This window comes from Cryptomeria japonica, chromosome 3 (genome assembly GCF_030272615.1).
Source record: "Cryptomeria japonica chromosome 3, Sugi_1.0, whole genome shotgun sequence".
Taxonomy (NCBI): Eukaryota; Viridiplantae; Streptophyta; class Pinopsida; order Cupressales; family Cupressaceae; genus Cryptomeria; species Cryptomeria japonica.
The window spans coordinates 49,477,299-49,492,123 of NC_081407.1; the positions used below are offsets into that span (position 1 = coordinate 49,477,299).

General features: G+C 35.7%; 1 long non-coding RNA gene and 1 pseudogene across 1 annotated transcript; one reads left to right on the plus strand and one right to left on the minus strand.

The window, feature by feature from the left end:
- LOC131033032 (truncated transcription factor CAULIFLOWER A-like) overlaps window positions 1-14,825 on the plus strand; it is a 173,116-nt pseudogene that overhangs the window by 116,427 nt on the left and 41,864 nt on the right.
- Window positions 11,307-11,723, minus strand: LOC131033041 (uncharacterized). The gene is made up of 3 exons (XR_009103548.1): window positions 11,675-11,723; window positions 11,511-11,579; window positions 11,307-11,375 (listed from the first exon to the last, which is right to left on the minus strand). It is a non-coding gene; the product is annotated as an uncharacterized LOC131033041 (long non-coding RNA).

A 14,825-nucleotide genomic window follows, 5' to 3' on the forward strand; every position in this document is an offset into this window, starting at 1 on the left:
AACAAGGACACTAAGGAAGAAGCAACAGGTAGTTAGGGAACCGCAAAAGACGCTTACACCAAAGAAGAAACAAACACTGGTTACCCCTACATTGGATGATCTACTGAATGAGATTACAAAGGAAGGTAATCTGGTAAATGTAAATAAATGGTATAATTCTTTTAAGGATTCTGACAAACAAACCATTGAAGAAAGCACTATCCTACGTTTGGATATATACAAGAAAGTTTTGATAGAAGTAATTGATGATTTACCCAACGATTTGTACTTGAGATTAGAAGCTAAAAGGCTATTTGTGATGGAACTGGATAAGAAGTTGAAAGTTGAAGCTCTCTTGGCTGTACATCCGGTAAATTCTAAGGAAGAGATAGATGAGCTTATATCTGAAGCAAACCGGTTAGTATTTGTTAGTGGATACCGACAAGTAAGCTTGATGGCTGGAAGGGTTAAGGAAATTACAGATGAGATTGCAGATAAATGGGACATATTCTTTGTTGAGAAGGAAAAGCAAGAGGAAAGAAACAGAGCGAAAGTGGAAAAGACATTCAAGGTATATCAGAAAGATAAGGGAAAAGGTAAAGTAGATGGTGTACCTTCTATAAAAATAACCGATAAGATCCCTCCACCGGCTTAGGACACTCCTCCATTAACTTCAACATCACCGATTCATACAGCTAATCCATTGGATATGGCTACTGAAGGTATAACTCATGATGATACTAACCCAGAGTCTGAGATACTTTTTACCATGAGTGTAGATACTCAAGATATAAACATTGTTGTGGACAAAGAAACTGCAGAGGTTAAGGTAGATAATCTCAAAGATAGCAAGGTCTTTGAGATATCGGCACAAATTGTTGATTCTCAGAACACTAAGATACCGGCCCAAGCAGAGCAACCGGTAACTGAGAAACCTACAGAGAAAAATACAACTAACACAGGGCAACCGATAGTTGTACATACTGAAAACCAATCTGAGGCAGAGGTTCATGTTGATTCTGGGAAACCGGCAGTTGCAGAGGTGCTTAATCAAACTGAGAAACCATCAAAGGCAAAGGCACACACACAGATAGATCCACCAGAAGAAAATGTAAGTAAAGTGGATGCATCTGATGGAAATAAAGAGGATGTAGTGAAGGTAATTGGTCAAACATCTGTTGAGAAGAAACCCATAGCAGAACCAAGCACATCTATAGGTGAATTTAGACCTACTAACATAACAGAGGTTCTATTGGATTCCATCAAGAGGATTACAGATTGCAATGCCTTAGCATTTAAGGCAATTGATAACACATTACCTATCCTAAAGATGATTGCACCAAATTGTAAGATAGAGCACATTAATGAATTCTTTAGGTAAATTGGACACATTGTCCAAATTCATTGCTGATAATGTCATAACTCTGGAAAAGGAGAGAGTTGACGAAGAGAAAAATACATTCTTTGACAACACCATAAATAAATGCACCGATCACTTGGACACACTTTTACCAGTACTTAATTCTACAATTTTGGAGTATAAGGAGTTATATAGAGAAGCATGTAAACCTCACTGTTTGACAGAGGACATTGATGAGGAGATTAAGAAGACACAAAAAGAAATTGATGACATTGCGGATAATATGATAGGTTCATCTGAACTTATCTCAGTTTTTGAGCAGGAAATGACAGTTTTTGAGGAGAAGTTGAGAAACTTGAGAAAGAAAAGGCAAGAATAAGGTCCAAAGCCCGGGAACTAAAGAATAAACTTGGTCCGAGGTTAGATAGTCTGATTACTTAGAGAGCTGAAATGACTAAGCCAACAATTACTAGAGAACCATCACCGGATTAGCAAATGCACTATTTCACCGGTATGATCCAGCAGACTGAGGCAACTCTAATTGACAACAACAAGTTTATGCAGAGTTTGAATGTAGTCTTGGCGGACATTTTTCAGATAGTAACCAACCGGTTATAGACCTTGAGGTAGCATTTTTGTACTCTTTTGATTATTTATGATATCCTTTGTCATTGATGTCAAAGGGGGAGTAGTAGTAGTGAGAAAAATGTATGTACAGAGGAGATCACTCGCTCAGGGGGAGCACATCTTTTTGGATTTCAGTTTTGGGATAACAATTTTGATTTTTCTCATGAGTGTTACCATCAATGCCAAAGGGGAAGATTGTTGGCATTATACACTCATATGAAAATAGTTGATGTTGTCATTGATGGCAACAAACTGGCAACCAACCAGCAATAGGTTTTCCACATACATCGGCACTGACAGGTGCTTACACCGGCATTTAGATTACATCAGCAACAAAGCATACCAACAATTAGGCCGACATGGGATGAACTTTTGTTTATTGTAATATAATTATCTTTTGTAAGCCGACTTGGTATATTGTAAAAGACTCATATATGTATGAGATCTTATAGATCATTTTGGGATTTGGGGAATGAAGAATGATAGAGATATATGGCAGCAGATAGTTGTTTAGTGGTCGCGAAGGTTTTTTGTTAAGGTATCTATCTGAGCTTAAACTCGTACTGAACCTGGCATTAGAGATGTTGTTTTGAGCAGTACATTGTATTGGATTTAATTATCCATTTTGTAGTCAGTGAGACTCTTCATTGAGCAGTGAGCTCTAGGCTGTTGGCCTCCTTGCATGTGCAGGCCCCTATTGTAAGTAGTATTTATTCATTGGCCAGTGAGTAAATATTATGGGTCACAAATCCCACTGAGGTTTTTCCCACAGCAGGTTTCCTCGTTAAAATATCTTGCGTTATGGTGTGTTTCTATGATGTCTCTGTTATTTGTGTTTATTGCACTTATTCTTATTTACCGGTACACTCTTTTGGGTTGCAAAGTTATAAATAAGTTTAAATATTCATTCAACTGGTTAGACATTGATTCACTCCCCCCTCTCAGTGTCTTTGGGACTGTCATTGAATCTAACATCTAGTGCATGTATTGTGAAAAGTTTCATGGACACTATGAATCTAAATATAGAAAGAAGGAATCTGATTTGATTAAATCAAGAGCAACTATACTAATTTGAAGATTCAAAGAACTCCACATTTTTTACATGCAATTTGGAAAAAGAACCTCAAAAATGTGTGGTTCTTGGACAGTGGTTGCTTAAATCAAATGATAGATGAATTTGATCTATTTGTCAAGTTAGATGACGTGAAAAGTCTTGATTTTTTTTTTTGGTGATGATACAAAGGTTGATGTAATGGGAAAAGGTACCCTTGCTATGAAAGCTAAGAAAAAAGAAACTATGTTTATTCATGACACTTTGCATGAGCCAAAATTACAACATAATCTTCTAAGTATTTGGTAGCTTGTCGCAAAAAAATATAAGGTTGTGTTTGAAAACATCTCCTATAAAATATCTAATAAATCAGCTAAGCATCATCTTGCAGCAAGGGCTTATATGACAGAGAATAAACTCTTTCCTTCTCAGATTGGTTTCTACTAAGATGCAAGCTCTTAAGGCAACCATAGATGATTGGTGGTTATGGCACCACGTTATGGTCATCTAAATTTTCAGAGACTAAGTTGTCTTCACAAGAAGAATATGGTGAGAGGACTTCCAATAATTTAGGTGAAAGGATTTTGATCGAGGTGTGCATTCGGCAAGCAACATCGAGATAGTGTTTTGGTTAACAAATCACAGAGAGCAAAATCTCCTCTAGAGCTTGTGCATGTTGAGATCTGCAGTGACATGCAAGAGGAATCTTTGGGTTACAATCTGTACTTTTTTTACTTTTATTGATGATTATCTCACCATAGGTGGGTCTATTTTCTCTAGTAGAAATATAAGGCTTTTGAGTTCTTCAAGAACTTTAAAGCTTTGATATAAAATTAAAGTGGTCTCAAAATAGTCTGAACAGATAGAGTGGGGGGGGAGATAAGTGGACCAAGATGGTGTGCAAAAATGGGGGTATAAGTGGACACTTTTCTTTTTTTTTTTTTTTCCGAAATCAGCTAAACCTGAACTTGAAGGACAAATTTGAAAGTCATCCACTCATAATATGAAGATACTCAAAGAACAAAGATTGTAGTACTCTGAGTCTAGTTCCAAACTACTAATTTTTTTCAAAATTGGATAAGATTAAGGGGGTCAAATCCTTCATACATGAAAAACAAATACTGATTTTTTGTCAAAAACATAACATAGTGTATGACGTGTGCATCAAAAAAGTCATAGTTAAATTTAATATTTTGACAAATCCTTTGGTAGAAAAATAGCTAAGAGTGAGTACTAGAAGTTGTGTATTTTTTTGTAATTTTTTGTTAAATATTTTTTTTTTATGATTTCTTAAATTGGGCACATCCTGAAAATCAGGTACCTGTTCGTGCGCAAAGCATAACTTGCACCAAAATAGTCGAAACTGCAATTTTTTTTCTAAAAGTGTAAAGAATCAAGTGAACTACAATAATATATAATGTTTTTTAAATTTGGATAAGTAGATCAAACGTTATTAAAAAAATGGTACACATATGTCTCTGAGAACTATGGAGACATTGGTAAAAGAAATTCAAGATTAATATGTTATTCTTGTTCAAATTTAAAAAAAATTATATGTTAAAAATCTTAGAAGATGGGTGAAAATATTGTGGCAATTTTAAAAATACCCAGTTGATGAGGTGTAAACCTGATGATGACAAAGTTGAGGAATTAATTTGATAAAACAAAACACGTCAAAAAGTAGGGAAATGGAGGGAAATCAAACTTCCAACCCTCGGCCTTGTCATCCAAGCCTAATCGCAAGCCTAAATGCACTAAACGTGTACAGTTTTTATTTTACTAATAGTGTGTACGGGGTTTAGAGAGAACAAAACCAGTACGGGTTATGTCAACATAAAGACATCCTAATATATAGAAATACATATGTATGTATATAATATGTGTATGTATATGCATAATATGTATATATATATATGTATATATATAATATGTATGTATATGTATATAATATGTGTATGTGTATGTATACATATATGTATGTAAAATATATGCATATATTGTCTCTCAATATCTTAGTGCATTGTATTCCTATCCTCTTTAAATCTCTCTCTCTCTCTCTCCCCCTTAGGAACCCACATAACCCCTAATGACATCATGTAAGGTCCCTTAGCACACCATATGATCCCTTAAGACCATATGATGTCCTAAGGGGTCATATGATGCACTAACACATGTGCAACCCCATTAGGACCCCACATGACCCCCAATGACATCATATGACCCTTTAGGACCATGTATGATATCCTAAGGGGTCATATGGTGTCGTAAGGGGTCATATAATGTTGTAACACATGTGTGGTCCAATTAGCACCCGATGTGACACCTAATGACATCATGTGACCCCTTAGCACACCACATGACCCCTTAGGAGCATATGATGTCCTAAAGGGTCATATGCTATTGTAACACATGTGTGGCACCATTAGGCCTCCACATGACCACTAACGACACCATATGACCCCTTAGCACACCACATGACCCCTTAGGACCATATGATGTCCTAAGGGGTCGTATGGTGTTCTAACACATGTGTAGACCCATTAGGACCCCACAAGACCCCTAACCACACCATATGACCCCTTAGCATACCACATGACCCCTTAAGACCATATGGTGTCCTAAGGGGTCGTATGGTGTCCTAAGGGGTCATATGGTGTTCTAACACATGTGTGGCCCCATTAGGACTCTAAAGACCTGTAACAACACCATACGACCCCTTAGCACATGACATGACCCCTTAGGACGATATGATATCTTAAGCGGTCGTATGATGTTCTAAGGGGTCATATGATGTTCTAACACATGTGCGGCCCCATTAGGACCTCACATGACCCCCAATGACCCCATATGACCCCTTAGGAACGTTTGTGATATCCTAGGGGGTCATATGGTGTTGTAACACATATGTGACCCAATTAGGACCCCACATGACTCCTAACGACATCATGTGACCCCTTAGCACACTACATGACCCCTTAGGAGCATATGATGTCCTAAGGGGTCATATGGTGTTTTAATACATGTGTGGCACCACTAGGACCCCTCTAGGCCTAAGATCAAAATCACGTACTAAAGATTCTAATGTTACTCGACGTGTTATTACATCAACCATAATGAGCAAGAAAATTAAAAAAAGATCATTCGATAAGAAAAACAAGCAAGTCATTAAACATAAGTAGAACAACATTACGTAAAGCATTAGAGAGGTGGGAGAAAGTAGACGATCTTTACAATAATTCTCTTTGGGCGTTCTTGGGTAGACTACCATGCCAAGACAAGGTTGTTGTTGATGCACCAAGAACATTAATTGAAAATTTTTGGCATGACAACACAAGGGTTTCGCCCAACCAAAGAGATGTTAGAAGGCGAATTGGATTTAGAAATCATGAGCCACATACCAAACACTATTTTGATATGACTCAAACAAAATTTTATGAAAGATTCATTCAAAAGTTTCTTCAAATAAGAATTAGTCAAAGATTTTTTGAAATGGCAAAACCTTTTTATGTTAAGATTAATCATGTATGCACCATGTGTTGTAGGATGCATATTGAATTTTCCATGCACTATGATATTTATCGTCATATTTGTTGTACTTTGCACTCTAACAATGTTTTACAGGAATGCAATATACAAGCACCTCCTTAGTCACCAAGAGAATTTATTTCAAGTGTGCTATGTAAAAGACATGATGGTTGCATTTATTATAAGATTATGTGTCTGAAAGGTTCTTGTGTTACATGTCGTGGTTTGCAACATTTACCAAGATGTGTACACTTGGAGAGCACACATGAAATTGGTAAGAAACTAGTTTCTTTTGGAAAATACAAGACAGTCACATATGGGGTTAAAGATGGAAGAGAATTGAAGAGATGGGAGTTAGTGAAAAACGATGTGTAGCTGAATTTATAAAAATGTTTCACGAGAAACAATGGATACACATAGAGCTCGGTGGTTAGATGAGCAATTCAAATTATGTAAGGACACATTTCTTCTTGGTACCATTGTCTCTATCATTGATTTTGCTGAAAATTATACACTGCAACCTCAAAATGAAGTGCAATCTATGTATTACCGTTCTACACAAGTTTCTATTTTTGTACACATAGCATTCATGCATGCAAATGATAGAACAGAGAAGAATATAAAGGTTGTAAAAGAGTATAACTTCTACATAAGTGATGATCATACTCATTCGTCAGAGTTTGAGCAAGGATGCTTTAAAGTTTTCTATGATAATTTAAGGGAAAGAAACATACGATACAACCAACACATAATATGGTCAGATAATTGCACCTCACAATTCAACAATGCAAGGATGTTCTATTGGTTGACTAGGATGCATGTGACAAGCGGTGTACAACATTTTTGGAATTACACTGAGGTTGGACATGGAAAAGGGGAGAACGATGGTGCAAGAGCATGCGTAAAAAGAGCCCTAGATAGAGAAGAATTGAAGTACGAAGGTGGTGCTGAGTTGATAGATGCAACAATTGTGCAATGGTGTAGCTCTACAATGGTACTAGGTAATGCGGGTATGTCAATGGTTCATATATATTTTTGGTTGATTAGTGAATCTAACATTGAAAACTATCAAGATTGTTGTACATTTGGAAGTTCGAATGCAAGTTCGCTAGTAATTTATACTAGACAGATTGTATGTTTTTGCTCTTAATGTATGTATTTTTTGTGGGAAGAATGCGAATGACAAGAGTGGGTTGACAAATGATCTTGTAGACCGTTGATTCCAATTGATACATATCAAGTTCTGAAAGCACTGCAATTGAACCAGATGGAAGCATCAATGGATTTCAACCATGTATCCGACCTAGTGGAACCAGGTGATTGTTTTGGTTAATTTTTTTGCAGAATTTGTTTTGGCTCATTTTGTTACATCACACATTATTTTTGGTATTAATTATCATTCTATAAAATGCAGGTCATGTGTATGCAATTGTTGCAAAAGAGAACAATGAAGAAGGAACATATTGCTTTTTGTCGTTGTATTGAGCCTAAAAGAAAATTGACAACTACAATTATTGACGGAGAGGGTATTGAGTACCCAATAGGGTCTGTTGTCGTGATAAGGACATGGCTTAGGAGATACCCTATCAAGAATTTGGATGTTTGGTTGTTCGAAAACTTTGATACACAGACATATTGTTCATTTCTCCAAACTTGTTGCAACAAATATTCAATTGATTAAGTATCATGGTAGACCTCATAACAAGAATTTATGGAAAGTTCGTGAATCCGACCACAAGGCAATACTTGACACAATACGGGTTAGAGTCGATCCAGAAGGCTCGATTGATTTTGGGTCATCTACAAGTGTTCAATTGTTGGAGCATTACAATGATTCTATGGTTCAAGGTAGAATGATTTTGAGAATTTTGTATATATCGTCGACGAATTGTTCTATATTCATTTTTTGTATATATAAATACCCATCAGCTAATTTGTTCATATTTAGAGGCAAAATTTTGTATATTTAAATGGTCATGAGTTGATTTGTACATATTTAAATGCCAAATTTTGTATATTTAAATGGCCATAAGTTGGATTTTGCATATTTAAATGTCAAATTATATTTAAATGCCCATGAGCTGATTTGTAAATAATTTATTTGTGTATTTAAATAGCTAAGAGATGATTTGTCCATTTTTAGAGGCAAATTTTTCAATATATGTCAATTTCTGTATATGTAAATTTTTGTATATGCAAATTTTTGTATATGTAAATTTATGCATAAATAGAATTTTGTGATGTATTTTGTATTTTTTATTATACTTGAAATTTGTATGAATATTTATGAGTACAAGACCTAATTTATGACTATTTATGAGTACATGTGTATGCCTACCATATGGCTCTGGATGTTCTAGCAAGCTGGGAGGCACAACAGGAGCATGTCTACCGTAAACTTGCCCACTCGGACGTACTCATGTTGTTGGTTTGTTCCCACGATGAATGGAATCAAATTTAGCCTATCTTGCAACCTTGCATTGCATGTATCTGATGATTTTTGCACCAACTGAAAAAATGCTACCATGTGAAAATGGCTCCGAGCCTTCAAAAACCGAGATAGGTCATTATAGACAGACCTCACATGACCCTAGAAGTTAAAATAGATCAATCTTATGCATCCTGGATTGTGAGAAATAGTTCGTCAAAGTTTGACAATTTTTTGGACTTAGGGCACTTGAGAGATCGCGTTGATAGGGTATGGCTTTGGATGTTTGAGTGAGATGAAAGGCATAATAAGAGCATGCCTACCTTAAAACAACCCACCCAGATGTGCTCGTGTTGTTGGTTTATGCCCATGACAAACAAAATCAAATTTAGCCTATCTTGCAACCTTGCATTGCATGCATCTGACGATTTTCGCACTAACTAAAAAAATGCTACCATGTGAAAATGGCTCCAAGTCTTCAAAAACTAAGATAGGTCATTGTAGACGGGCCTCACATGACCCTATAGGTTCAAACAGATCAATTCTATGCATCCTGGATTGCGAGAAACAGTCTATCAAAGTTTGACAATTTTTTGGACTTACGACACTTGGGAGATCGCGTCGGTAGGGTATGGCTCTGAATGTTCCAGCGAGATGGAAGGCACAACAGGAGTATGCCTACCGTAAACTTGCCCACCTAGACACACTCGTGTTGCTGGTTCGTGCGCATGATAAACGGAATCAAATTTAACCTATCTCGCAACCTTGACAACAATTGAACAACTTTTACATCTTTTATCCAAATGACCCCAAACTTTCACAAATGACTCCAAATGATCATTAATGATCTTAAATGACCGTATTTAGATGAAACAACACAAAACAAGACAAAAACCCAAATATTACCATGGATCAAATGTGATCATTACCATTGAATTTAATTGTGATTGAGGCAAGGAGTTTTGTAGGGTAAATTCAATATTTTAGAAAGCTTATCAAATCACCTTATTTCATTGTAACCCATGATTGTAGAAAATAGATTTTTGTTGTTAACATTCATATTCCTGATTACATAGGCAAATATTTATTTAACTTTATAAAAGGGCAGTCACCAAATACATCGAATAGTTGTCTAAGTCTGATATCAAAGAATAGGCAAGTCTATTGAGTAGCTGAGATCAAAATTTATCAGACAAGGATCCAACTATTGTTAGGAATTTAGTAAAAGTAGAAGCTATTTTGAAGTGATCCAAGAATTTCATTGTGATTGAAAAATGGAGTTTTCTAGGGGTAGTTCAATATCTGAAAAAACTTATCAAATCATATTCCACAGTTGCAATACTTCATATTTCATGATGGCAATTGTTAAGTCTTTTATATGGGGTAGAATTCAACAAAAGACATTTGTTTAGCTGAAGTAATTGATTAGCAAGACACTGGTTTTGGCAATACCTAGCTTGCAACAACTATTTTAGGTAGAGACAAATTTTAATGATTGTGCGTTGGAGGCTCTTGTATTACAATTTTGTAAGCTTGTTTGTTTTCATACAGACTTATTTCATTGAGCACTTTGGATATATTGCTCACATAATGAATTGTATGTCTTTGTTTGAGCAAAAATTAACTATATCAATTATAAATCAACATTTATATATATCAAAATGCACAATAATGAACACAATGAACAAATTGTGTAAGTACCGAATATCAATATCAATATCAACAAAATGCACAATAATGAACACAATACACATTTATTGGATCGAATATCAACATTTATATATAATCAAAATGCACAATAACTGTGTATGTATACAAAAAATGGCATATATTCCAAGTCAATAAAAGTTTTACAAAAATGTCTATTGCCATGCCCAGATCGATGTACAATAAAATTGTAGACTATATATAGATGGATTGGTCCTTCAATGACCGCAACTAACACTATATGATCCTATAGTTGTGGTGGATCATCAAAATGAAGCCTCTTTGATGTAGTACATGGCTATGCAGATGGCTGCACAACCACAATTCAAAAGCTAAGTTAGAATCCTTTTGTAGAAAATAGTTCACAATTATCAAAATAACTATACATTCAACTATAATTCCTTTGCAATTGAATTGTAGATTACCTCATCTGCTGATCTGGGATCTACCATCTTTTCTTTCGTTGCCTTGTTAGACTTAGGAGTCCTCTTAAAATGGAACTTTCGAGGATCCACGTTATGCCCAAACTGAAAAGGGGCTTATTGTTGGTTAAATACAATTAATACAAGGTAATAATATATTTAGATCAAAAACACTAAAAATCTACAATACATAGAACAAAAGTGTACCGGAGCTTGAGATGCTTCTCTAGTAGACTTAGGAGGGCTCGCCATTGATGAAGCAACTATGGCTATTTCCTGTATGAAAAATGATAAGATTAAATACAATTAATACAATGATAAGTATTGTAGGTTAAATACAATTAATACAAGGTAATAACATATATAGATCAAAACCACCAAAAATATACAATATATAGAACAAAAGTGTACCGGAACCTTGGATGCTTCTCCAGTAGACTTAGGAGGGCTCGCCATTGATGAAACAACTATGGCTATTTCCTGTTAGAAAAATGATAAGATTAGAATTTATTTAAAGTTCACACGTTCATGTGCATATAATCATCAAATCAAGAAAATAAAGTAGAGATACATACTTCTTCTTTGTCTTGATCCTCTAGCGTATAAGGTGCATTCATCAGTTCTACAAATCCCAATTGTTGTTGTATATAAAAGAGACAAAAAAGACTAATCAATCTACAAGTTCCAATTAAGACAATTTCAACCTTTTCAAACAATTATGTCAATTAAAAATGTGTTCAATTACCTTTTGACGTTTAGGTGTCCTTGAGGATTTCTTTCGCCGAGGTGTCCTAGACACGTGTGGGGTACCCTAAAAGAAACAAAATTAACACGAGATATCAATAAATATTATTAAATATAATTTAACAAATATAAATTTTGTTATTGTGAGGATCTGGTTGTTATTGAGAGGGGGGGGTGAATCAGTAATAATAATAAACTGCAATCTTTTACCAATATGAAAACGCTTCTCAAAAACAATTCATAACCAGTACCGGTAGCTACTCAATCAATTACTTATGGAAGATTTACCAAACTACTCATTTACGTGTTCATCAACATGTAAACAATGTAATAATATCAAATCCATACATAAACAAATCAACCACCATATGAACACAGAGATTTTTCACGTGGAAACCCAAATGGGAAAAACCACAATGGGAATTGGTACCCACAAAATATTTGCGCTCTTTCGAAATGCGCCCTATTAAAAGCCTAGCCCGATTAGGAGCTTTACAATAATGCCCGGTTAAGAGCAGACTCTGTTAGGAGTCATCCAGTGAAGGGATTTTAACCTCATCTCTGTTAGGATCTCTACCCTATTAGGAGTAACCTTGCTAAAGGATTTAAACCCAAATTAATGAGCCACCCGGTGAAGGGATTTACAACATCAGGCCGTTTAGGACCTCCCGGTTAAGGGATTTTAATACTACTGCAACTATTAGGAAACAATAAATAAATGATCTAATCAATGCACTCTTTGCTTGCTAGTACAGATCCATTTCAGCTCCAGTATGCTTCACACATGCAGGCATCTCAATCTGGTTTGGCACACTCCTTCTCTGATCACCGACACACTAAACCTTCTCAAACTTGACCTAAATACACTTTACAATTAGGTCGGTTACAAAACCCTAACCAAATTCAAAATATATTGAATTTACATCATAGATCATATCAGATCATTACAAATCATTACAACAAATTTCAAGACAATTACAGTCGTTGAATGATCATAACACATCACCGCACATCGATCCGATAAGCTATCAAACTATTATCATATTTTGCTAATCACTTCACTGTTTCCCAAGAAATCCGATCCTTGTATGCGCTTAAATACAATCTTATCATCACACACGGTTTTTGACACATCACCACTAACTAATGAACATGATAAGATTCACTACCAAACCATAAAACATCACCGGTTAAAGATCTTGTGACCGGTTCTCAAACCCTGCACTGAATAAACAACAATCACTTACAAACATGACTTCCGATTGTTCAAACATGATGCGGTTCCAGTCATAGACTCATTAAAATGTCATAAGTATATATCCCAAACCGTAACACTTAACTCAACACGGATCTCTACCGCAATCATCTCCTTCACTGTTCCTGCTTACTGGTTCACTGTCAACTTAGCAAACATTCCATTACCGGTTAGGCTAGATGACTTAGATGATATACCAAACATAAACAAACATGGTTGCCATCAATGACAACACAAATAACTGATCATAAAGCATCATATCACAGTTATATCATCACCAACAATTCATCAATATATCATCACCAACAGTCCTTTACTGGTACATCATCATCTCCATCAGTTATGCCAATATGCCAACATTCTCCCCCTTTGGCATTGATGACAACACTAAAAGAATACAACAACAAAATAATCAACTACTGACAAATATCAGGAACTCATCATGCCATGTTGTACTGATTTGTTCTTTACTTAATCTTCTCCTCCTTTGCATTAGTTCTCCCTGTCATTGTTCTTCTCCCCCTTTGATAGAAATTCCAAAGGTGTAAAGGCATCTTTTGTCTTTATTTCTTTTGCTCCCCCCTGAGGAGTAGCCCTCTCCTCATCAATCCACAGTGAAAGATATTCAGGAAATCCACTGGATTGATGCTTCACTAGCATCCTAGTTGGTCTTGTGTAGAGGTATAACCCTTAGCTTACCTCTGAGATATTCAAAGGTAGCCTTAGGCAATGGTTTAGTGAATATATCTGCCAACTGCTCCTTAATTGACACATGCTCCAATCTTACTTTCTTTTCCTGTACTCTTTCTCTCAGAAAGTGATGCTTCAATTCAATATGTTTAGTCTTAGCATGCAGTACTGGGTTCTTTGAAATGTTTATAGCACTTGTGTTATCATAATGTATGATCACCGGTTCTATCATATCCTGCTTGAACTTCCAAGACATGTCTCATTCATATAGCTTCTGTACAACTCATGGATGCAGCTACATACTCTGCTTTTGCTGTAGACTGAGAAATATAAGTTTGTTTCTTACTGGTCTAAGATACCAATCTATCACCTAGAAAGAATGCACCACTAGTTGTGCTCTTCCAATCATCTACATTTCTTGCCCAATTAGCATCAGTGAATACCTGCAAAGAAAAATTGCCTTTATATGGATACCACAATCCATAGTCAACTGTCCCTCTGAGATATCTGAATATTCTCTTTACTGCTGTCATATGTGTCTCCTTGGCTCTTTTGAAATCTTTCTACTAAACCAACTGCATGGGCAATATCCAGTCTACTATGAACAACATAATGCAATTTCCCAATCATGGATCTGTATTCCTTCTCATCCACTGAGGGTGAATCATCTTCTTTTGACAATTTGCAACCTGTAACCATAGGTGTTCCAACCGTTTTATAGTCTTCCATTCCAAAGGTCTTTAATACTTCTTTCACATACTTAGACTGACTGATAAAAATACCACCTTTCATCTGGTGTACCTACAAACCAATGAAAAATTTAATCTCACCTATTAGAGACATCTCAAACTCTTCCTTCATCTCATCTACAAAAGCCATACTCATATCATCATTTCCTCCAAATATGATGTCATCAATAAATACTTTTGCAATTAACATCTTGTCTCCTTTAGTCTTCAAATAAATATTGTTGTCCTCACTGGTTCTTTGAAATCCTATCTTTATCAGATGTGCATGAAGTCTCTTAAACTATGCCC